At 41.2% G+C, this 27466-nt stretch overlaps 1 protein-coding gene across 1 annotated transcript in view; it reads right to left on the minus strand.

The window, feature by feature from the left end:
• The window catches only part of LOC136858544 (collagen alpha-1(V) chain), a 394943-nt gene that overhangs the window by 362091 nt on the left and 5386 nt on the right, over positions 1–27466 (minus strand). The gene's annotated exons all lie outside the window — the stretch shown is intronic.

A 27466-nucleotide genomic window follows, 5' to 3' on the forward strand; every position in this document is an offset into this window, starting at 1 on the left:
ACATAAATTTAGAAGATACCTGGAAAAGAAAAAAAAATTAACAGATTACACTTGAGAAGATTACGGTAGAGATTTTTCTAATTACGTGCCCTTCTGCAACAACACTTTCGATATAACTTAATTTCCCGTGGAACGAAATTTCCGTGCCCTTCCCATTACCATATTGTCACGTGACCATATGCCTACATATACAGCATATTTTTAATTAATAGTACATCTTAGATATAATCTGTGAATACATGTTTTCTTGTTCAGGTATTTTATGAATTCATGTTTTACTTCCAATTTGCTTTGGGTCGCACCGACACAGATATATCTTATGGTGACGTGGGATAGGACCGGGCTAGGAGTGGGAAGGAAGCAGCCGTGGCCTTAATTAAGGTACAGCCCCAGAATTTGCCTGGTGTGAAAGTGAAAAACCACAGAAAACCATCTTCATGGCTGCCGACAGTGGTGTTCGAACGCACTATGTCCCGAATGCAAGCTCATGGTTGCGCGACCCTAACCGCACGGCCAACTCGCTCAGTGAATTCATGTTGTACTGAATGAGTTTCGACAGACTGAAGTACCTCACAGTTATCTATTAGAGTACACTAGAATTTAATTACCAATGTCCTTGTTTTTTGTTTCTATTCCAATAACGCTAGCTTAATAATTTTTAATTACAGGACTATGATTAAATGACCGAATTAAGAAGGACAAACCCACGTACATGGCGTTCGTAGATCTACAAAAGGCATTTGATAATGTGATTGGACCAAGCTATTTGAGATTCTGAAGGTGGTGGGATCAGGTACCGAGAAAGAAGAATTATCTACAATCTACCGAATATAAAAATCAGTCTATAAGAATCGAGGGCTATGAAAAAGAAGCAGCAATCCAGAAAGGGGTGAGGCAAGGCTGCAGTTTGACCCCCTACTTTTCAGTGTTTATATAGAACAGACAGTGAAGGAAATCAAAGAAGAATTTAGAAGGAGAGTCGCAAACCAAGGAGAGGAAATCAAAACCCTGAGATTTGCCGATGATAATTTTATCTGAGACTGAAGAAGATCTGGAGAAGTTGCTGAATGGTATGGGCGGAGTCTTGGGTGAGGAATAAAAGATGAAAATAAATAAGTCTGAACAAAAGTAATGGAGTGCAATCGTACGAAGTCAGGTGATGCAGGAAATATTAGTTTAGGAAATGAAGTCTTAAAGGAAGTAAAATAACCAACCATGGCAGAAGTAAGGAGGACATAAAATGCAGGCTAGCACAAGCAAGGAAGGCCTTTCTTATGAAAATAAATTTGCTCACTTCGAACATTGATATAGGAAGTAGAAAAATGTTTTTGAAGACTTTCGTTTGGAGCGTGGCATTACATGGAAGTGAAACATGGACGATAACTCGCTCAGAAAGAAAGAGAATAGAAGCTTTTGAAATGTTGTGCAGAAGAATGCTGAATGTGAGATGAATAGATAGAATCACGAATGAAGAGATACTGAATCGAATTGGTGAGAGGAGACCGTTGTGGCTAAATTTGACGAGAAGAAGAGATAGAATGATAGGACACATATTAAGACACCCAGGACTTGTGCAGTTGGCTTTTGAAGGAAGTGTAAGGGGGTTAGAATGGTAGGGGTAGACCAATGTATGAATATGACAAGCAGATTAGTGCAGATGTAGGATGAATCAGTTATGTAGAAATGAAAAGGTTAGCACAGGATAGGGTGGCATGGAGGATTGCATCAAACCAGTCTCTGGACTGATGACTCAAACAACAACATGATTAAATATTTTCTTTAAATTGAAAAGGGTATTTAAATTCTTTCCTGTATTATGCATTCCCTTTGGGTATCTAACATTTCAGACTTTCGAGTGCGTAGTTTAACTTGTTTCACGCTACAAAAGCCAAAAGGGCATCCATACCTTGTGAATAAAACTGAACGATTTCACAGGATTTAGATTTAATGAGTTCTTAAAATCAGACTAACAGAGGAGGTGGAAGAGAAGGTGATGGCCACGTGGCAAAGGCGGACGCTGCTGAATAGCCGTCTTTGTCCCAGTGGGTCATGAGGCCATTCTACTGTATGATGTAATGTACTCACCCGATTTGATTTATTGTCAGTGTTTAACTGGCGGTCCAATCTGTAACAGCACATCCCTGTCTAATCAATTCTGCCAGGGTCGAATAAGAAGTGAGGATGAAGTACTATGATTTACTTCTGCATTTAAAATTACTCCAAATAATGTACTTTGAACGAGTACAACAACAGCATTAACAAATAATTAAAACAAGTTAAAAACAAGATACACACTTTAAGGAAGTAACAGGGTAGAGATATCTCGAATACTCGACTAGCGTGGGAATGAGATCTACAAACAAAAATAGTTTTCATCTAAATTCAGCTCAAGGTTAGGCAACTGTGTTTTAGAAAGAATATATATATATACTGTATTTGCTTCCGATCGTAAACCAGAGTCGTCTAGTTCATTGTAGTGTCATAGACATTATGTGAAAACTATCAGATCTTCGAGCAAATTTGCATAAAATTTGCTTGAAGAAATCCAGAAATTTGAATCGAAAATGAATAGAATGTAAAATGTTAAATTTCCTGGTTCTAACCCGATTGTCGGCAACCCTGAACATGGTCTTCCGTGGTGTTCATTTTTTACACCAGGCAAACGCTGGGGCTGTACCTAATTAAGGCCACGGTAGCTTCCTTCCCACTCATAGACCTTTCCTATCCCATCGTGGCCATAAAACCTATCTCTATCGGTACGACGTAAAGCAGATTGTAAAAATATAGTTAAATTTTCTAGGTTTCTAAGCTCCAACGTTTCACTAGAATTCACGCCCATCCTTTACACGGATAGGCTCATTTCGAGCATAAAACTGTGTGTTGAAGATAACATTATGTGAACCCAGGATGATGTTCAGGATACTTTTAATCATCCCCTCGTAGAAAAAACAAACAAAGCTGTTTTGATAACATTTTTCTGGTGGTAAACTCTGAAACCTATTTTTCCAAAGAGGAAAAATTCTTTCAACCATAGCCCCATTTTATCATGAACTACTGAAGACATTTCTCTAATATGTTATAGATTGTAGAGCTTGTGGTATAAAAGCATAATTTTAATACGGTGTTTCATAGATCTGGTGTATTTACAGTTACGTATTATAAGCAAAATTACAGAAACTTAGGAATATAATACTCATATCCTGAGAATATGAAGATATACTTCATTCTAGATCACGTCCTTACATAAATCACGATATAACACAGTATATGCTTCTCTCTCTCTCTCTCTCTCTTTTTTTTGCTATTTGCTTTACGTCGCACCGACACAGATAGGTCTTACGGTGACGACGGGATAGGAAAGACCTAGGAATTGGAAGGAAGCGGCCGTGGCCTTAATTAAGGTACAGCCGCGGCATTTGCCTGGTGTGAAAATGGGAAACCACGGAAAACCATCTTCAGGGCTGCCAAGAGTGGTGCTCGGACCCACTATCTCCCGATTACTGGATACTGGCCGCACTTAAGCTACTGCAGCTATCGAGCTCGGTTGTATACGCTTCTACGGTTTTTGCATTAGTGGAGATGGATGTACCATCTCATACCCAGGAGACTCTTTAAGGAAACTGAGGCTCTCAAAGTTGTTCTTTTGTATCGCCCGGCCAGTCTATGAGGCAACTGAAATGGCGTGGAAGGTCGGGAGTGTATCGGGATTAAGACTATTTAAGATATCTAGAAAAATGTTTCTCCACATATGATCTAATTGTCCGCCTCTGTGGTGTAGTGGTTAGCGTAATTAGCTGCCACCCCGGAGGTCCGGATTCGCTTCCCGGCTCTGCCACGAAATTTTAAAAGTGGTACGAGGGCTGGAACGGGGTCCATTCAGCTTCGGGAGGTCAACTGAGTAGATGGGCTTTCGATTCCCTCCTCAGCCATTCCCGAAGTGGTTTTCTGTGGTTTCCCACTTCTTCTCCAGGCAAATGTCGAGATGGTACCTAACTTAAGGCCACGGCCGCTTCCTTCACTCTTCCTTGTATATCCCTTCCAATCTTCCTATCCCCACACAAGGGCCCCTGCTCAACACTGCAGGTGAGGCCTGCTGGACGACGTACTTGTCCTCCTCGCCAGTTGTATCTCCGATCCAAAATCTCACGCTCCAAGGCACTGCCCTTGAAGTGGTAGAGGTGAGTCCGAGGGAAACATCAACCCGGGAGGGTAAACGGATTTAGAAAGAAATAAAGAAATAATAATAATAATAATAATAATAATAATAATAATAATAATAATAATAATAATAATAATAATAATAATAATAATAATAATAATAATAATAATAATAATAATAATAATAATTTTATGTCTCAATAACTATTTATGGTTTTCGGACACATTGAGGAGCCGGAAGTTTGTCTCTCAGGTGTCATTTTACAAGTCAGCGAATATACTGACACCCTGGTGTAATTGAGCAACTTCAAACCACCAGAATGAACCGGGATCGAACCCGCCAACTTGGGATTAAAAGATCAGCGCTTCTGTCTTCTGAACCATTTGGCTTGGTCATTAAAGGAGGAAAGTATTCATCAACTGTACGGAGTTTATTAAATTCCATAATGTATATTGCTATAACTTATATCCGTCCTCTAGGTGTCAGAGCTTGTGTCTGCCTCTTATCTACGAGTCACAGTTTCGATTCTTTGTGTGACTTCTTGTCATGGTTTGTAATTTGTAGCGAAATGAAGACATACAGAAAGGAGTGAGGCAAGGTTGCAGTTTGCCCCCTACTTTACGTTGTTTATATAGAAGAGGCAGTAAGGAGAGCAAAGAGGAATTTGGAAGGGGATCGCCATCCAAGGAGAGGAAATCAAAACCCTGAGATTTGCCGATGATGTTGTTATTCCATCTGAATCTGCAGAGGATCTGAAGAAATTGCTGAATGGTATGGACAGAGTCTTGGGTAAGGACTACAAGATGAAAATAAATAAGTCCAAAACAAAAGTTCGAGAGTAATAGAGTGCATTCGAACGAAGTCAGGTGATGCAGGTAAAATTAGATTAGTAAGTGAAGTATTAGAGGAGATAGATGAATATTGTTACTTTAGTAAAATAACCAACAGTGGCAGAAGTAAGGTGGGCATAAAATGCAGACTAGCACAAGCAGAGAAGGCCTTTCTTAAGAAAAGAAATTGGCTCACTTAGAACATTTATATAGGAATTAGAAAGATGTTTTGAAGACTTTCGTCTGGAGCGTGGCATTGTATGGAAGTGAAACATGAACGATAACTAGTTCAGAAAGAAAGAGAATAGAAGCTTTTGAAATGAGGTGTTACAGTAGAATACCAAAGGTGAGATGGGTAGATCAAATCATGAATGAAGAGATACTGATGATACGACACATCTTAGGACACCCAGGACATGTTCAGTTGGTTTTTGAGGGAAGTGCAGGGGGGGGGGGGGTGTAAGAACGGTAGGGGTAGACCAGGGTATGAAAATGGCAAGCAGATTAGAGTAGATGCAGGATGCAGCAGTTACGTTGAAATGAAAAAGTTAGCACAGGATAGTGTGACATGGGGAGCTGCATCATACCAGTCTGTGGACTGACGACTCAAACAACAACATGAATTCATTTGAGCTCCTTGATATGAAAGGAAGCGAACATGGTCGTGAAAGTCGGTCAGTGCTCCTGAGAGAGCTTAGACACTGATCCCAAGTGTCCTTTTGGCAGCGCAGCAGTCGTGCTGATAAACCTGCAACCCTTTAACGACCGCAAGAGCAACAAAAAAAGCATCGAGTAATGTTTTGTACTGTTATCTTATTCCGTCTCTTTTCCCACACTCTGGTGTGTTAGCGGTTGTAAACTATGTCACACACGTAAACTTGAATAATTTTTACAGTCAGATGCTCTTCCTGACGCCAACCTTATGTGGAAGGATGTATTCACTATTGTGTATTTATATGGTGGTTAGTTGTATGGTGTGTTGTATGTATATGATAAGATGTGAATTGAGACAAACATGCAGTTCCCTAGTGAGAGAAATTAACCAGACGCGACTAAAATAACAAACTTGACCAGGAATCAAACCCGATATCCTCTAAATCGAAGGGCACTATACTGCCCATTCATCTTAGGGGCCAGACTGTAATATCAGCGTCTAAACTGTTAACTTGTCTTTCTAGCAATATTGACTCTGTAACTATGGCAACAAACTCTTTGCATTGCATTAATCACTACCTTGTTTTAGTAACCTTAGTGTATAAACAACGGAATAGCTTACTTTGCTTAATGGTTCATTTTGTAGAGGCACTATCAGTTGAATGTAACAAGGCTGGATCTCATTTAAGATGAAGGGAAGTGATGCTTCCCATCGTACTTTCAGATCTATTCTGTCGTAAGTTACCTTCCCTACACTTGATGAATATCAACCAAGCTTGTAATTTTAAGTGATTGTTGATCTCCATTTTTGCGTGGAAATTGAACTACAGGGACGTGAATTACATTTAAGAAAACCCATATAAATTAGCTGGAATTCGAACTATGTACTCCTTGATGACTGCTGTCACTCGGCTATCACGCTCCATACATGTAATGAGTTAAGAGCTTAGTCTGTTAGGATGGAAGCCATACGTTTCAGAGTCGACTTCGTTAATACAAATATGGAGTTTTTCATCAGCGTTCGACAGACTGGAAAAATATTATATTCAAAGCGCAATACAAAATAAGACAGTCTTATATGACATTGAAACTCTTTGCATTGTTAATAATTGTCCGGCTCCATGACTAAATGGTGAGCGTGCAGGCCTTTGGTCCATAGGATACCGGGTTCGATTCTCGGTCGGGTCGGGGATCTTAACATTCATTCATTCATTAAATTTCGTAATTAGAATTCATCATAGGTAGGACGCCAACCTCACAGGTGCGCAGGCCACCCGTGCACCGTCAACTCGAAGCTCTTTCGGAGGCCACACACCATTATTATTGTTTTAAACCTGTCTACACGGAATACATTTAAAATCCTTAATGATATTTTGTTCATTGTAAACTGGATTCTAATAATTTGAATCATATTGGGTTTTTCTTTCTTTCTTTCTTCCTTCCGTTTACCCTCCAGGGTAGGATTTTCCCTCAGACTCATCGAAGGATCCCACCTCTACCGCCTCAAGGACAGTGTCCTGGAGCGTGCAACTTCCGGCCGGGGATAAAACTGGGGAGTAGGACCAGTACCTCACCCAGGAAGCCTCACCTGCTGCGTTGAGCAGGGAACCTGTGTGGGGTAGGAAGATTGGAAGGGATAGACAAGGAAGAGGGAAAGAAGCGGCCATGGCCTTAAGTTAGGTACCATCCCGGCATTTTCCTGAATGAGAACTGGGAAACCACGGAAAACCGCTTCGAGGATGGCTGAGGTGAGAATCGAACCCACCTCTACTCAGTTGACCTCCCGAGGCAGAGTGGACCCCGTTCCAGCCCTCTTACCACTTCAAATTTCGTGATAGAGCCGGGAATCGAACCCGGGCCTCCGAGGGTGGTAGGTAATCACGCTAACCACTACAATTATATTGGTTTTACGTCTCACTAATTATTTTTCGACTTTCATAGACTAAAATTGATTGTATTCGGGGTCTTGGGCTTGGGAAACATTGGTCATGCTAAAATGCGAACCTAGTGTTAACAAACAATAATCTTTATTGTCTGTAATAGTGTAGCTTACTTAAAAACAAGGCTATTCTTTGTGTGTGACGGCACGTACACCCCGCTAGATTATGTGTTACCGCCTTAGCATGGAAGAAACGGGACAACTTAGGAAGAGTGTGGTTACAACACGACCTTGTCTTGCAGCGCCCTGTTCCGTTGTAGTCGAAGGGAAGTTGTTAAAAAACTGCGCTCCCACAAACTATACGCACTTTTTTTTCCCTTCACTTGTATACTTTAGAGCTGTTTATGTTATACCACAGGGCCACATCTCTTCATGTTAGGATGGTAGTTTTCACTCCATAACGTGTCTGGAACATGTGCAGCTTGCTGTGGCAGCACAGAGTTCCGTTGACGAATACAATACGCGTGTAAGGATGGAATAATAAGATTAGAACTAGAAATTAACTTCCGCCCGTGATATTGTCATAGTAGAATCTTCTCCTTCCTGGCCTTTTCCCAATCTACTGGGATCGGCCCTTAATAGGGATTACCGGGCGAGTTGGCCGCGCGGTTAGTGGCGCGCAGCTGTGAGATTGCATCCGGGAGATAGTGGGTTCGAACCCCACTGTCGGCAGCCCTGAAGATGGTTTTCCGTGGTTTCCCATTTTCACACCAGGCAAATGCTGAGGCTGTACCTTAATTAAAGCCACGACTGCTTCCTTTCCACTCCTAGCCCTTTCCTATCCCATCGTCGTCATAAGGCATATCTGTGTCGATGCGACGTAAAACCACTGGCAAAATAGAAAAAAAACAGGGATGTGGTCCAGTTTTATGGCCGAATGTCCTACCTGACGCCGACCTATGTGGAGGGTTGTTTTCGCTTTTGTGTGTTTTATACGATGTTCGGCTCCGCGGTTTAGGGGTAGTGTGCCTGCCTCTTTCCCGGAGACCCCGGGTTCTATTTCCAGCCAGATCAGGGATTTTTGCCTGGATCTGAGGGCAGGTTCGAGGTCTACTCAGCCTACGTGATTACAATTGAGGAGCTATCTGACGGTGAGATAGCGGCTCCGGTCTAGAAAGCCAAGAATAACGGCCGAGAGGATTCGTCGTGCTGACCACACGACACCTCATAATCTGTGGGCCATTATTTCTGTGTCGGTCGTGTCCACCGTAACAATGAAATACACTTTATACTTTTCCGTCGTCTCTGTCTGTCTGTCTGTCTGTACGCGCATCACAAGAAAATGGGTGAAGAGAACTTAATGAAAATCGGTAGGTAACGTCGGGGTATGAGCCACTACAATCTTTTATTTTATTCACGCTGAGTGAAATAGTTTTGGGGAACGCCTAACATTTAATTCTCAAATATTTATTAGTGGTCCTATCGATACATACTACATAACTAAAGATATATAGAATTACATTTCCGATTATTTATGTCTCATACATTTTTAGCGTACCGGCTATGATGAATATATTCATGCATTTGGATTGTTGTTGTTAATTCCATATCGACGGCGAGCCACGAGAAAATGGGTAAACAGATTTTAATGAAAATCGGTATATAAAGTCGGGGAATAAGGAACAACGGTCTAGGATAAATTGGTAGTTTAGGGGAAGGCTCCTAAAATTTAATTATTAAATACAGTTTCCTATGTTATTTGTCCTATCGAAAAGCACTACATAACAAATGTTACAGAGAATACAATTTCCGATCATTTCAGTTTAACCGTACTGACTACGATAAGAGTGGTGGTGGTGGTGATCAGTGTTTTAAGAGGAAGTACAACTTGGCAACCATCCTCTATATAACACAAATCAGAGAGACAAAAATGGAAGGGGTCCAACACTTCGAAAAATGAAGATATCGGCCTAGGAAAGGCCCACGAAGGGCGTGAAAATGAAAGACTCCCTAGGTCTCCATACGTAATACTGACGAGGTCATAAAAGAACAAGAGTTGACCAAGGGAGTTCGGATAGGATAGATGAAAATGAGGAGCCTAACACAAGTGGAAGCAATGCCAGGACTCAGCTAAGGGGCCTGTGGTCGCCAACGTACGTTCCCAAGTTCAGAGAACCTGGTCCCCTTTTTGTCGCTTTTTACGACAGGTAGGGGATATCGTGGGTGTTATTCTACCGCCCCACCCACAAGAGGACGACTATGCTGAGAGAATTCATGAATTTAGATGAATTTAGACTTCTGTTGCTTAGTCCATAACAACACCGAGCATTGTTGACTTAGAAATATTGTTCAATAGTGTTAACTGTCATGACTGTCCTAATGTGAAAAATCGCATCGTCACAGGCCCATATCGACAAGGAAAAGTGTGAAGATGATAATAAAAATGAAAAAAAAATCGTAAAAAGCAATCGCTTGATGAATAAGAAGGAGTCACGAAAGACAGGACTCTCTTTACATTAGATGCTGTAATATCACAGAGTCGGAAGAAAACTAAATGTGAAGGCCTACAATATCGAAAGCCCATAAAATTGATCAACAATAACATTACATTGACCATTGATTTTTGTGATTTGCTTTGTCTCTTCTGTTGCCACTCATCTTCGATAGATGGGATTACTGCTGCGTATAACAGCCTGCCTGAATATTGGCCGGAAGTAGCTGGAGAGTTAGATAACTTTAGCATGCCATTCCTCTGGTTCATAAATGTGCTGATACTACTGGTATGTAAGACACTGGTTCTTCATACAGTAATATTCCAGCTATTCTATCCCTGCGCTGAGGCAATGATTGTAATGAGCAGTGTGCACACTTAAAAGAATAGGAACAGAGGAGTGTTTACGACTGTCTGCGGCCTGGTCATTCCAGTTCTGGAACCTTGAACTGTTAAATCGGCAGCGAAGTATTGTTCCTTAAAAGTGACTAAATGTGCGGCTTTTCGTTTGAACGAGTATTTCACATGATAACGTTGATTTTGTCCACCTCTGTGGTGTAGTGGCTAGCGTGATTAGCTGCCACCCCCGGAGGCCCGGGTCCGATTCCAGGCTCTGCCACGAAATTTGAAAAGTGGTACGAGGGCTGGAACGAGGTCCACTAAGCCTCGGGAAGTCAATTGCGTAGAGTTGGGTTCGATTTCCTGCTCAGCCAATCTGGAAGTGGTTTTCCGTGACATCCCACTTCACCTCCAGGTCGGGATGGTGCCTAACTTAAGGCCATGGCCGCTTCCTTCACTCTTCCGTGTCTATCCCTTCCAATCTCCCTCCCTCCCCCACAAGGTCCTATTCAACATAGCAGGTGAGGCCGCCAGGGTGAGGTACTGGTCCTCCTCCCTACTTGTATCCCCAGACCCAAAGTCCCACGCTTCAGGACACAGGCGGTAGAGGTGGGATCCCTCGCTGAGTCCGAGTGAGTAACGAACCCTGGAGGGTAAACAGATTATGAAAGAAAGAAAGAAAGAAAGAAAGAAAGAAAGAAAGAAAGAAAGAAAGAAAGAAAGAAAGAAAGAATATTACTTTAATCGCGACACTCCTTGCGATTTCATTGTAAAGGTCTATGTTGATTTCAGATGGGAAAACCACGAAGACAGTCTTTCTGAGAATGTGAAAAAGGCAGGTGGAGAATGATTGTGTGCTATTATAATGAAAACTGCCCAACTCGATTGGCAGTAGGCAAGCGACTGGCAGTAGACAAGCGGGCCTCCATCATAAAGACAACTCACCAACTTGATTGTGACTGATAGTAGGCAAGAGGGCCTACCATTACAATGAAAATTCCGTAACCCTGTCTTCACGTGAAAGAAGACGTGTGGGAACTTCACCTGCGCATTTGTAATAATAATAATAATAATAATAATAATAATAATAATAATAATAATAATAATAATAATAATAATAATAATAATAATCATGTTAGCTACTTTGCGTCCCACTAATGCATTTTACGGTTTTCGGATTCGCCATGGTGCCGGAATTTTGTCCCGCAGGAGTTCTTTTACGTGCCATTAAATCTACCTACACGAGCCTGACTTATTTGAGCATCTTCAAATACCACCGTACCGAGCCAGGATCGAAACTGCCAAGTTGGGGTCAGGAGGCCAGTCCCTCAACCGTCTGAGCCAATCATCCTAGACCATCCAGTAGGATCAATCAAGATATACACAGCGCTACTGCAGATGCCATCAGCTGGATATTATATTTCAGTTTACCAACACGTTACCTACAATTTCTTTCTTTCTTTCTTTCTTTCTTTCTTTCTTTACTTCTTTCTTTCTTTATCTGTTTACCCTCCAGGGTCTCCCTAGGACTAAGTGAGGGATCCCACCCCTACCGCCTCAAGGGCAGTGTTCTGTAGCGGGAGATTTTTGAGTCAGAGAATACAACTGGTATACATGTGACAATGTGACAACTGGGGAGGAGGACCAATGGCCCAGGTGGCCTCACCTTCTATGCTAAAGATTGAAATGGATAGACAAGGAAAAGGGAAACCACGGAAAACCACATCGAGGATGGCTGGAGATGGGAATCGAACCCACCTCTACTCAGTTGACCTCCCGATGCTGAGTGGACTCCGTTCCACCCGTCATACCACTTTACAAATTTCGCCGCAGAGGCCAGGAATCGAACCCGGGCCTCCGGGGGTGCCAGCTAATCACGCTAACCACTACACCCCAGAGGTGGACGTTTACCTACAATTTACTCTGTAAATATTATATATAAGCTTATTGTAACTTTTTATATTTCCAGTACCATTTGTTAAAATGTATCCTCATTTTTGCCGTACGAAATAAATAAATAAATAAATAAATAAATAAATAAATAAATAAATAAATAAATAAATAAATAAATAAATAAATAAATAAATAAATAAATAAATAAATAAATAAATAAATAGTATTAGCTCCTGAATGTTCAAGGACTTCATATACTTAAGTCTGTGCCATCTAAGCTAATATGCCCACTTATCCGCCTCTTTCAGTATCACAGACAGAGTTTGTTAAGACCTCTAACTAGGGAGTGAAGAGTTGTGATATCCCTGAGCTTACAGCAAGGTCATGCGACCAAGCAATGGAAGTGTTTGTCTGCAATCATATCAATTAACTGTCCATGAGCGAAATGAACAGATGTCGCCAGAGGCGCCATCAGCTCGGTCAAAAATATGGTTGGGCGGACCGGCGGTCTTAGCCCACGAACATTCTTCGAAGATGCACCCTTCTACCTTTTCTCTTCTGTATATAATGAAGGTGATATGCTTACCGTCAATATACCATGTTTTACTTGCCCTGATGATGGGTCTGTAACTTCAGGAACACGTCAGTTTAATTGAATGGATGGATGTATAAACTATATGAGCCCACTTTTTTTTTTTGTAAAAAAACGGAGTTAAGGGCATTCCAGCATTCCGAGGTAGTGTGTAGATGCATGTTTTGAAACAAAAATAACACGAGTCCTTTTACTTTAACATGAATGTATCCGCATGATATTTTCTGTCCTTTCTTCTTATTATCCATTTAACACCGGCAAATGAACGGTCACATGGCAGAAACAGATGTCCACGCATAGGATTACATTGGAAAATATCTCTGAACCTGCCGGCACTTACGAGACCTGACAATTGAGTTATTCTGACCGGGATGGCCAGTTCTGTAATACATACTCGTAGCTATATTCTGATGTACTGTAATTAACCAAAAAAGGGAGCAAACATCGTTGGTTCCTTCGTGGGCAGTACTTTCGTGGTATATATAAAATTCTGACTAAGGTCTGTAACTCGTAATGCTTGAAACACGAACGTGTCTCACTCTTATTTTCTGCACACTTCTGCTTTACTCCTTCAATTAATATTGATCATTATTATATACATTCTCCAATAAATTATACTCCAATGTAAATTAAATTGTTTTTAATAGTTATCGTTAAGGAATGTTCAGTAGCTAAATACTACTACTACTACTACTACTACTACTACTACTACTACTAATGTCACATATGAAATAATAATAATAATAATAATAATAATAATAATAATAATAATAATAATAATAATAATAATAATATCACCTTGTAACGGAATTTGAACCGTTACAAAGCAAATACAGCATGCAGCTGAACTCTGTGTGGAAGAGCGAAAATATTTCAAGGAAGACTAAAATGTGGGTTTATTAACACAAATATTAAATGTCCGTTTGTATCAAACCACGGAAGATTTAAAAGAGGGTACTCAAAATATCTCGAGCTCGTAGTGCAACTTCTTCTTCTTCTTCTATCATTCATCGATACTGTTAAAGCAGTAGTAGTACTCAGATGTGGTCCCCCTGTATAGTTATCCTTACCCCGTTCCCCATTTTGTAATGTTTTTCGCCCATAGTCATAACACGAAAATTGAAACTTTCGTCACTGTGAGAAGTTTCTGGAATTGGACATTAAATGGTAAATGATAGGTTTATCTACATTATTCATTGTATTTTCATTTCTTCGTAGGTATTATATTATCGTAATTAGGAAGCAAAATATTCATTTATGTTGCGTATTATAATAGATATTTTATGTACAGTAAGATATCATAGTAACATATTAATTCGTTTCAGTGTCTTTTTATATATTTATTTATATTTTTATTTCACATTATTTATGTATTCACCGGTTAAGTGTAAGACAGGGACACGTGCCCCTAACTTTGCAATTATAACAAACAATATCTATCTATGCATGTGGAACGTAGGAACTGATACCAACTCTTACTAACTCAAACAACTGTTAAAAATCGTTGTCTCAGAGATGGTGGCTTCTAACCCTACCATTGGCATCCCTTTCCTTCCCAGTCTTTTCTATTCCATCGACGCCGAAAATATTTCTGAGTTAGTGTGAGGTTAAATCGTTAGAAAAAATCGATGTCTGCAACAAATCTTTAATGTCAATTGGCCTGAAACCATATCCATTGAAGGACTTTGTAATGCTACATACTAGGTCCAAGTTGGAGTCGAAATTGTAGGGATAAAGTGGAAATAGGCTGATCATATACCGATGAAACCTACTGGATCACTAAACGGGACGACTTTGGATTGGAGCACTAAAGAGCCCGAGGGAGAGGTCATCCAAGAAAGACATGGAAATACAACTGTGGAGGGAGAAGCCTTTGGAAGGAGGTTACAGCATTGGCAAATCGAAGACGACGTTTCAAGGAGATGCTGTGTTTCATTGGGAACAAAAGGTATTGCAGTAACACAAGGTAAGCAAAATCATGAAACATACATCACTCCATTATAACAGTAATAATCCTTTTCGCGAGGGAAGTTTTACACTACAGCTAAAAAAGGTCGCAGGAATTAACTCATGGGGTATACATTTATTCTGTTTGTTGGTGTCTGTCCGTTACACGTCTCCAGAGGCAACACAAATATATATTTACAATGTTTTTACAGCAATGTGTTCGCGAACTCGTTACAGAACTTTAAATTACTGTACGTCTCGTTGAATGGACTCGACCTTGATTCATGAAGGGTAGATGTAAACAGCACACCAACTGGTTTCTTTTTCGATCCTGCTCAGCATTACATTTCTGTTTTCTCGAGTAGTAGAAATTGTTTATTTGAGAGAATAACGTCAAGAAAACTGGGCTTCAGAAATGAGCACTTCAGTTCGAATCTAGATACACCAAAGTACACATACCTTCAGTAACATATTTGAAAGCAAAATAAGCCACCTCCATGTACGCCATGATGGCTGCTTGAAGAGCGGAAGTAGAGATTTGTACTGATTCTAGCCTCGCACAAAGTGAGATGAAGTAGTTAGCTCTATGCCTGGCCTTCTTTGTCCCCGGGAATTAACTTAGTACGGTACCTTTACTTTTTTGCGGGTAGAGCAAGCCTCAGGGCTATGTGCAGCTCCAGAAATGAAAGTTCTGTTTTTAACAATTTTGTACCTAATGAAGGGAACCATGCTCATGACTTTCCAAGAATACGAGCACTTTTTTACTGGTTCTGTTAGGCAGTTCAAAGTCCTGCACTGAGCAAGGCAAGCTCTTTGGGTTTCTAACCCGCTCAAGTTTTACGTCAGCCTCACAGGACTCACCCCACCAGACTGCCGCTTCAACCCGACCCGGCTTTTTTTTCGAAAATGATTTTATTTCCTATGGTAAACAAAATGACATATCAATAATTATAGTGCTGCTTAAACAGTCATAATGTTACAAATAAATATCAGACACAAAAACTACAATCAACAAATTTTCAGAGATGAACGGCCAGTAAGGAAATCCAGGTTTAAAAGTAACAATAATCACAAGCGATCGATCACTTTAAAATAAAGAACAGACTGGCCATTCAGCTTCTCATGTGTCCTATAACTACTGTACCATTACTTCGTTAAATTAAATAATTCAATTAAGAAACAAATAAATGCATAGATAAACAAACGCGTGCTTTACCATCACAAGTGAAGAATATAAAGTCCATTGAATTTCTTCTGCACTCCAGAACTACTATATAATGTAAACTTTTACTTTGCTGTCTTGAGAAACTGCTTAAAACATTGTACAGAATATCTATCTTTGGTTTGCGCATAGTGAAGAAAGTCCATTGCTAGCCATACTGGGGCGAACTTGTTTTTCCTGCTGGTGGCTCACGCTTATCGTGTACTTAGTGCATTTCATTCAATAATATTTTTTAATGTTGAGTAATTAAAAGACATTCAGTACGAAAAAGTTATTTGTCTCTAAATGTTTAAGTCTCCTACATGAAGAAAATCCTAATCCACATAACTCGAACAGGCAAAAAATCAAATGTAGCAATTTCAAAAATCAACACAATTAAGTTACAATCTCTGAGAGACCCCTATAATAATATCGATAGGCAGTAGGCCTGAACTATAATAATGGGTGCTTCGCTGAGTGGTTAGCGAGCTGGTCGGTTCAGATGGCCCTTGTTTGGATTCCCGGATGGGCCGAGGATTTTACATGCGTATGATTAATACTACTGGCTCATGAACTGGGTGTTTGTGTTTGTCTTAATGCACTTCTTTTCAGCTACACACAGGGTGAGTCCCGCAAGGGTTGCCGTCGTTCCCGCGTGCGGCGTGTGGGTAAATTAAAGTGCGGTCGCCGCCGCACCGTTTATGTAATCCCTTTGACGAATTAAATTTAAAAAATATTTATAGTAAGTTTTTAGTAAGCGTTCAAAATGTTCTCCCTCAGCCTGTAGAAGAGCGTTGTAGTGTACGACGATATCCCGGTTTACTCTCTGTAATTCAGTGTCATGTATCTTCAACATTTTAGTACGAATTGCTTTTAAATATCTACCAAACCAAAGTAAACCAAAGTAAACCAAAGCAAACCAAAGCAAACCAAAGCAAACTAAACCCCATAGTGCAACAGGCCCGAAGAGCCATTGCATACCAAGCGACCGCTGCTCAGCCCGAAGGTCTTCAAATTTCGAGGTGTCGTGTGATCGGTGTCGTCCCATTTGCGGTCAGTCTCATTTGCGGTCAGTCCCATTTGCGGTCACTCAGGTAGAATGCAAAAATAAACTAGTTTTGACTGGTGAGACATTGTCCCATTTGCGATCACTCTTATCAGTGGGGATATGGAATTCCCTACTCAAGGACTGGCGACAGCTGCGTGCTAGGATTCGGATGCTGAAACTCATTAAATTAATTATGTTTACCGCTTGAGTACGATGCGTTAATATCGGGACATGGAGACTAAATAGGACTTATTTGTACCTTTTATTTAGGGTTAGCAGATGGTTATGGGTGTAATCAAATGAGTTTTGAAATGCAGGACAAAAGCAGGGCGTATTAAACCGTTAAACTTCTTCAAATTCAAAATAAATGTTTTGCTGTAACACTCTACTTCCTCGACATTGCGACCCTTTTTGGGTTGTGTCTTGATTGCGGACAAGGCGAAAACCGTCCAGATTCCGAACAACTAAATATACCCTGTCCAGATTGCGAACAAGAGATTAGTGTTGACGTGGGATACATAACACAGATACAATTTTCAAAACAGTCTCATATGAAATTTTTGTTCTAGTAGTAGTAGTAACATTAACTGGTACATTGGGATATTTTAGATAACCTAACAATATTTATAAAAATATTTTTCTTATTGAAAATGTTTAATAATTTAGTTTGGGGTAATCTTATGATTTAGAATATCCTTTTTATTGTATAACATAACTAGAGGGGCATTTGTTTATGGTGGATTAGTGAGAGTTGTATTATTAATAGATTATTATTATTATTATTATTATTATTATTATTATTATTATTATTATTATTATTATTATTATTATTATTATTATTATTATCTTCTTTTGCTACTAGGTCTTATGGTGACGATGGGATAGGAAAGGCCTAGGAGTTGGAAGGAAGCGGTCGTGGCCTTAATTAAGGTACAGCCCCAGCATTTGTCTCATGTGAAAATGGGAAACCACGGAAAATCACCTTCAGGGCTGCCGACAGCCGAACCCTTAAGCTGCCTGTTCCTGGAATTCGGACGAAACGCTACTCGGGCGCTTCGACACCTCAACACGCGCACAGCTATGAAGATAGGTGTATTTGCTAAAATACGCTCCTTTTGTAGACCATTGGCAGCGTCTGTCTTCGGATCCCATGTAAAAATTCTTTGGTGATACATTTAGGGTTACCGAGCGAATTGGCCGTGCGGTTAGAGGCGCGCAGGTGTGAGCTTACATCCGGGAGATAGTGGGTTCGAACCCCAGTGTCAGCAGCCCTGAAGATGGTCTACCCTGATTTCCCAATTTCATACCAGGCAAATGCTGGGGCTGTACCTTAATTAAGGCCACGTCCGCTTCTTTCCCACTCCTAGCCCTTTCCTATCCCATCGTCGCCATAAGACCTATCGGTGTCGGTACGACGTAAAGCAGATCCTAAAAGTAAAACAAGTCTTTCTCTTTCTTAATCCGTTTACAGTCCAGGGTTGTTTTTTCCCTCGGACTCAGCGAGGGATCCCACCTCTACCGTCTCAAGGGCAGTGTCCTGGAGAGTGAGACTTTGGGTTGGTGGATACAACTGCGGAGGATGACCAGTACCTCGCCTAGGTGGCCTCACCTCCTATGCCGAACAGGGGCTTGTGGGGGGGGGGATGGGAAGATTGCAAGGGATAGGCAAGGAAGAGGGAAGGAGGCGGCCGTGGCCTTAAGTTAGGCACCATCGCGGCATTTGCCTGGAGGAGAAGTGGGAAACCACGGAAAACCACTTTGAGGGTGGTTGAGGAGGGAATCGAACCCCCCTCTACTCAGTTGACCTCCGGAGGCTGTGTGGACCCCGTTCCAGCCCTCGTACCAATTTTCAAATTTCGTGGCAGACCGGGAATTCGAACTCGGGCCTCCAGGGGTGGCAACTTATCACACTAACGACTACACCACAGAGGCGGACCATGTAGTGTTTATCCGACATAATTTAAAAAAATCAGCCATAGATCACCCTTGAGGGGTTTCTTTACCTACTGGCAGAGTAACATGTAACGTCAGGATAACACTCAAGCAACCTAATTAGCATCAGATCAGAATGTCTGCGCATGATAGTTGAGATCGTACTACTACTGTTATATTATTATTATTATTATTATTATTATTATTATTATTATTATTATTATTATTATTACCGGTATTTATTTATTTATTTATTTATTTATTTTCCTCAAATTGTAGGTACAATTGAGGGATTGTGAATGGCGAAAGGTCATAGCCCCACATACACGAATCCCCTGAGTCTAGCCTAATTAGCAGTCTCCCTGCTGCATGGACGTTGGAAAACCCCAATAGGCTGCTGATAACTTTAAAGTGATCGCAAATGGGACACGAACTGGTCTTTCTTCGCATTCCTTTTTTCTTCCGAACTGGAAGTGACCGCAAATGGGACAAATTTTGCTGTGACCGCAAATGGGACTGACCGCAAATGGGACACAACCGTGTGATCAGCACAACGGATCATCTCGACCAAAATTCTGGCTTTCTAGACCGGTAAAACTCTACAGTACCAGAAAATACACTGTTCAACAACTCAGAAACGATGTAATGCACTATAATTATCAATTGATGTTGTATAAGTAACAAGTACGCTGTACACTGAACAGAAGCTTATCCCACATTAGTTGAGACTATGCCATCACTGGTCGAGCTGTTTGGGACAGGCGGCTATTGCATATAAGGAAAGATAGGAAAGATCTTCATTGGGGTAATCACATCAACGCGATTGTAAATAGAGGGTATCAATATCTGCACATGGTTGTGAGGGTTTTTAGGGGTTATAGTAATGATGTAAAGGAATAATAATAATAATAATAATAATAATAATAATAATAATAATAATGTTATTGGCTTACTACATTTTGACCGTTTTCCGAGACGCTGAGGAGTCGGGAGTTTTGTCTCTCAGGAGTTCTTTTACGTGCCGGTAAATCTACCAACAAGAGGCCGACTTTGCGAGCACCTTCAAATACTACCAAACTGAGGCAGGATCGAACCTGCCAAGTTGGGGTCAGAAGGCCAGCGCCTCAACCGTCTGAGGCACTCAGCCCGATAGGATGTAAAGGAGAGGACATACTGTATAAGTCTGGTAAGACCTCAACTAGAGTATGGTTTCAGTGTATGGGACCCTCACCAGGATTACTTGATTCGAGAACTGGAAAAAATCCAAAGCAAAGCAGCTCAATTTGTTCTGTGTGATTTCCGTCAAAAGAGTAGCGTTACGAAAATGTTGCAAAGTTTGTTCTGGGAGGACTTGGGAGAAAGAAGACGAATTGCTCGACTATACATACAATACAATCAATACTGATCTGCATTTAGGGCAGTCGCCCAGGTGGCAGATTCCCTATCTGTTGCTTTCCTAGCCTTTTCCTAAATGATTTCAAAGAAATTGGAAATTTATTGAACATCTCCCTTGGTAAGTTATTCCAATCCCTAACTCCCCTTCCTATAAATGAATATTTGCCCCAGTTTGTCCTCTTGAATTCCAACTTTATCTTCATATTGTGATCTTTCCTACTTTTATAAACGCCATTCAAACTTATTCGTCTACTAATATCATTCCACGCCATCTCTCCGCTTACAGCTCGGAACATACCACTTAGTCGAGCAGCTCTTCTTCTTTCTCTCAATTCTTCCCAACCCAAACATTATGTTCCGAGCTGTCAGCGGAGAGATGACTTGGAATGACATTAGAAGACGGATAAGTTTGAGTGGTATTTTATAAAGCAGGAATGATCACAATATGATGATAAAGTTGGAATTAAAGAGGTCAAGTTAGGGCAAATATTCGTTTATAGGAAGAGAAGTTAGGGATTAGAATAATTTACCAAGTGAGATGTTCAATAAATTTCCAATTTTTTTGCAAATATTTAAGAAAGGGCTAGAGAAACAACAGATAGGGAATGTACCACCTGGGCGACTGCCCTAAATGCAGAGCAGCGGTGATTGATTGATAATGATCATTCATTTGTCCAGACACTGCACAGGGAAGTCAACTGAGGCTCGCGCTGTACAACACACCACAGTCACATGCAGTAATGAATACATACCTCCACATAGTATTGGAGTCAGGAAGGGTATTCGAACGTAAAATGGGGCGAAATTCACATTACGAGCCAACCCCAATAAACTGGTAACAGAGTCAGAAATATTTTTATTCTTTCCTAGTGGTTTTACGTCGTACTAACACATCTAAGTTTTCGGCGACGGAAGGATTCGAAAGGTATAGGATTGGGAAGGTAGCAGCCGTGTCCTTAATTAAGGTACAGCCCCAGCATTTGCCTTGTGTGAGAAAGGGAAACCCAGAAAACCATCTTCAGGGCTGTCGACGGTGGGATTCGAAATCACCATGCCCCGAATGCATGCTCACAGCTACTTCAATCATCAATTAATCAATCACTACTGATCTGCATTTAGGGCAGTCGCCCAGGTGGCAGATTCCCTAACTGTTGTTTTCCTAGCCTTTTTTTAAATGTTTTCAAAGAAATTGGCAATTTATTGAACATCTCCCTCGGTAAGTTATTCCAGTCCCTAACTCCCCTTCCTATAAATGAATATTTGCCCCAGTTTGTCCTCTTCAATTCCAATTTTATCTTCGTATTGTGATCTTTCCTACCTTTAAAGACGCCACTCAAACATTCGTCTACTAATGTCATTCAACGCCATCTCTCCGCTGAGAGCTCGGATCATACCACTTAGTCAAGCAGCTCGTCTTCTTTCTCCCAATTCTTCCCAGCCCAAACACGCAACATTTTTGTAACGCTACTCTTTTGTCGGAAATCACCCAGAACAAATCGAGCTGCTTTTCTTCGGATTTTTTCTAGTTCCTGAATCAAGTAATCCTGGTGAGGGTCCCATACACTGGAACCATACTCTAGTTGGGGTCTCACCAGAGAGAAATATTCTCTCTCCTTTACATCCTTACTACAACCCCTAAACACCCTCATAACCATGTGCAGAGAGAGAGATCTGTACCCTTTATTTACAATCCCATTTATGTGATTACTCCAATGAAGATCTTTCCTGATATTAACACCTAGATACTTACAATGATCCCCAAAAGGAACTTTCACCCCCTCAACGCAGTAATTAAAACTAAGCGGACTTTGTGAAATTCACAACCTGACTTTTAACCCCGTTTATCGACATACCGTTGCCTGCTGTCCATCTCACAACATTATCGAGGTCACGTTGCAGTTGCTTATACTCTTGTAACTTATTTATTACTCTATAGAGAATAACATCATCCGCAAAAAGCCTTACCTCCGATTCCACTTCTTTACTCATATCATTTATATATATATATAAGAAAACATAAAGGTCCAATAATACTGCCCTCTAGAATTCCCCTCTTAATTATTACAGGGTCAGATTAAGCTTCGCCTACTCTAATTCTCTGAGATCTATATTCTAGAAATATAGCAACCAATTCAGTCACTCTTTTTTCTAGTCTAATTGCACTCATTTTTGCCAGTAGTCTCCCATAATCCACCCTATCAAATGCTTTAGACAGGTCAATCTGACTTTAATTGCACGGCGACATCACTCGGTTCAGAAAGAATAAAAGAAGGTGCTATTAATCAAATACTCCGACTTTCAAGTAGCTAAATCCCGTTCATATTATTAAGTTGAAGAGTTTGAGGAGAAAGTTGATGTGTGTTCGAGTACCGAATTACGCAATGTGTTGGCCATGCTGTTTGGGTTGCGTGACTGTGAGTTTGCATTCGGGAGATGTGGGTGGGTTCGAATCTCGCCATAGGCAGTCATGAAGATCGCTTTCCATGGTTTCCAACTTTCACACCAGGCAAATGGCGGCCATGTACCGTGATTAAGACCACATACGCTACCATCGCCATGTTATCACTTCCCATTCTTGCGTTGCCGAAAACCTTCGATGTGTTAGTCCGACGTTAAACCACACAAATATTTTTTAGGATGGTATAAATGCGAGGTAATATGCCGATTCGGTGAAGGAAATTGGTGAAACAACTGTTATTAACAGACACAGAACAGTATCATGAACGAAGTTGCTTTTGGATCAAGAAACCTCTCATTAGATTCTTCTTCCTCATAAGAAATTATTTTCGTGTAGTCTGGTAGGTTTCCCTGATTTTTTTAAGAATAGTTAGTAATGTACGTCCGCCTCTGTGGTGTAGTGGTTAGTGTGATTAGCTGCCACCCCGGGAGGCCCGGGTTCGATTCCCGGCTCTGCCACGAAATTGGAAAAGTGGAACTAGGGCTCGAACGGTGTCCACTCAGCCTCGGGAGGTCAACTGAGTAGAGGTGGGTTCGATTCCCACCTCAGCCATCCTGTAAGTTGTTTTCCGTGGTTTCGCACTTCTCCACGCAAAAGCTGGGATGGTACCTAACTTCAGGCCACGGCCGTTTCCTTCCCTGTTCCTTGTCTATCCCTTCCAATCTTCCCATCCCCCCACAAGGCCCCTGTTCAGCATAGCAGGTGAGGTACTTGTCATCCTCCCCAGTTGTATTCCTCGACTCAGAGTCTGAAACTCCGGGACACTGCCCTTGAGGCGGTAGAGGTGGGATCCCTCGCTGAGTCCGAGGAAAAAACCGACGCTGGAGGGTAAACAGATAAATAAGAAGAAGAAGCAGGGAGGGAAGTTGACTCCTTTTATTTTTGGGGGTTGGTACACTGACACATTTTAATGCTTATTAATTTCGTTGGACGCATAGAAGCTCAGATTATTATACAATCTCGAAGTCGACATTTCATCACCTGAGACCCACTTATTCCAACACAAGAGATCATCTCACAAAGTAAACGTTAAGCTCGAATTAAATAAATAAATAAATAAATAAATAAATAAATAAATAAATAAATAAATAAATAAATAAATAAATAAATAAATAAATAAATAAATAAATAAATAAATAAATAAATAAATAAAATTGTCATCAATCATCGTATCAATTAAACGTTATAATAATAATGCTGTCCGGCTCGATGGCTGCATGGTCAGCGTACTGGCCTTCGGTTCAGAGGGTCCCGGGTTCGATTCCCGGCCGGGTCGGGGATTTTAACCTCTATTGGTTAATTCCAGTGGCCCGGGGCTGGGTGTTTGTGCTGTCCCCAACATCCCTGCAACTCACACACCATACATAACACTATCCTCCACCACAATAACACGCAGTTACCTACAAATGGCAGATGCCGCCCACCCTCATCGGAGGGTCTGCCTTACAAGGGCACACGAAATTAAGAATAATAATGCTATTGGTTTTACGTTCCACTAACTACTTTTACGGTTTTCAGAGAAAATCCATAATCTCTACTTAGTATAATATGAAGTCCTCGATCACGTCTGTGTGTGAGGGCTAATCTTAAGAACCACTGGTTGGATTTTAATGCGATTTTCGCCATTCTATGTCGGCCTCCCTAGCGTAACGTTTAGCACTATTAGCTGTCGTCCTCGGAGGCTCGGGTTCGATTCCCGGTAATGCCAGAAATTTAAGAATGGCGGGAGGGCTGGTATGTGGTTGAAATGGTGCATGCAACTCACTTCCATTGGGAGTGTGCCAGAAAAGAGCTGCGCTACCTCGGGATGAGGACACGAGTTTACATTTTTACAATTCTATTAAGCATTTATCGAGAAAGGTTTTGTTGTAGAAACAGTCTATGACCAAAGGAAGCCAAGCAGTAACGATTTCAGTCAAGTAGGTCGAAGAAAAAACGGCCGTTCGTGCGCCATTTTAGTTTACGCTGCCTAAATCGTTAAAGATACATCTATATACTACGAGGGTAAGAATTGTTCAGCATAAAAAGTTCTAAAAAATGTCTTTTACATAGCCAACTATAAGTAACGATTTCAATTAAGCATGTGGAAGAAGAAAACGGTCGTCCGAGCGCCTTTTTAAGTTATGCTGACTAAACCATTAAATATACCTCCGAAGAATTGTTCAGCATAAAAATTCTACGAAGAATTCCGGGACAGCATACATCTATCTTTAATATATAAACCACAATAACTGTTTATGTGTTACAGTTTGCAGTAAAAAGACCGATCAAATTAGAAACAACTTTTAAAATTAATTAGTTAATCCTTAACAAAATAAATTATTTAATCCCCTTCAAGTAACTAATTTAGAATAAACTGGTATTTACAGAATGCTATTTTCATCTATATTTCCTGAGAAATCTTCGTCTCCTTTCTTCGCGCAATCTCCATTCTGAAATATGGAAATGTAAATGACGAGCTTCAGAGCGACGGAGTAATTTGCGAGCCAACACACGACCTATCGAGGACTTCGGCCAGCAATCGTTGAACATGCTACGATGCAATAATTAATAGTTTTTCAGTGATTTGTCGTTATCTATATACTATACGCGAACCTTTTCTTGAGCCCGATTTTTACGGGGTGAGCAATAAGGAGGGAGCGCTGCCGGTTCCGGTTATACTGCCAACTGAATGGAAATGAAATCTGAATTGAATCGATGATATAATTGATCGATATGAATTTTCTAAACATTTATTATCTTACGTCAACAGCTGTGTCACACATACATTATTTAACATTATAAAACATTTCTCGATGCGAATCTTGTTACTAGCATGAATTCTACAGTTTGGCTTTGCTGTGTAAACAACAACAGTACTAGTTCGTAAAGTGTACGCCAGATGTCGCACAGCGATGAATAAGCGATTCATAGTTTGTGTTTCAAAGGTTGCCAATATGGATGTCGAAGATAACCGAGGTCTACCGATTCAGCACTAGGGAGCTCAGGGCTCAAGAAAAGGTTCGCGTATAGTAAATCATCCTGCCGAAACGGAAAGCGGATAGAGGTCGTAGTAAACTGCATTCGGAAAAGTGCGTTTATCACGTTACCACGAAACTGACGAACAAAGGGATTCCCGAATGTCACAGGACAGAGAAAGAATGACTTCAGAAAGACAAAGAATCATCTTTCTCCAAGTTCACTACCCAGGTTCGAGTATATTACTCGGTAATGAAATGGCGTGTGGCTTTTTTTTTTTTTTTTTGCTAGTTTCATTACGTTGCACCGACACAGATAGGTCTTATGGCGACGATGGGACAGGAAAGGGCTAGGAGTGGGAAGGAAGCGGCCGTGGCCTTAATTAAGGTACAGCCCCAGTATTTGCCTGGTGTGAAAATGGGGAACCACGGAAAACCATTTTCAGGGCTGCCGACAGTTGGATTCGAACCTACTATCTCCCGAATACTGGATACTGGCCGCACTTCAGCGACTGCAGCTATCGAGCTCGGTCGTGTGAATTTTAGTGCCGGGAGTGTCCGAGGACATGTTCGGCTCGCCAGCTGCAGGTCTTTTGATTCGACGTCCGTAGGCGACCTGCGCGTCGTGATGAGGATGAAATAATGATGAAGATGACACATACACCCAGCCCCAAAGCCAGCGAAATTAACCAATGATGGTTAAAATTCCCGAACCTGCCAGAAATCGAACCCGGTACCCCTGTGACCAATGGCCAGCACGCTAACCATTTAGCCATAGAACCGGACTTATTACTCGGTAAACACAGCAGTCGATAATGAAGAAACTGTTCAATACCCTTCAGAATTTCTAAATTCTTTACATTCTTTCAGCTTACCACCACACAAGCTGATTTTGAATGTAAGGGGTGCCTCTTATATTTTTACGTAATCTACACCCGCAAAGTTATGCACTGGGATACGATTGGTAGTGAACATTTTGAAAAACGTTTCAATTGAAGCTAGTAATTTAATAATAATAATAATATTCCTTTCTTAATCCATTTACCATTCAGGGTCGGTTTTCCCTCGAACTCAGCGAGGGACCCAACCTCTACTGCCTCAAGGGCAGTGTCGTGGAGCGTGAGACATTGGGTCGGGGGATACAACTGGAGAGGATGACCAGTACCTCGCCCAGGCGGCCTCACCTGCTATGCTGAACAGGGGCCTTGGTGAGGGATAGGAAGATTGGAAGGGATAGACAAGGAAGAGGGAAGGAAGTGGCCGTGACCTTAAATTAGGTACCATCCCGGCATTTTCCTGGAGGAGAATTGGGAAACCACGGAAAACCACTTCGAGGATGGCTGAGGTGGGAATCGAACGCATCTCTACTCAGATGACCTCCCGAGGCTGAGTGGACTCCGTTTTCCCCCCTCAGTCATCCTCGAAGTGGTTTTCTGTCGTTTCCCACTTCTCCTCTAGGCAAATGCCGTGATGGTACCTAACTTTTCTTTGCTATTTGCTTTACGTCCCACCGACACAGATCGTACTTATGGCGACGATAGGAGAGGAGGAAAGGGCTAGGAGTGGGAAGGAAGCGGCCGTGGCCCTAATTATGGATCAGCCCCAGCATATGCCTGATATGAAAATGGAAAACCACGGAAAACTATCTTCAGGGCTGCCGACGGTGGGGTTTGAACCCACTATCTCCCGGA

Source organism: Anabrus simplex, chromosome 1, assembly GCF_040414725.1.
Source record: "Anabrus simplex isolate iqAnaSimp1 chromosome 1, ASM4041472v1, whole genome shotgun sequence".
NCBI classification, from domain to species: Eukaryota; Metazoa; Arthropoda; class Insecta; order Orthoptera; family Tettigoniidae; genus Anabrus; species Anabrus simplex.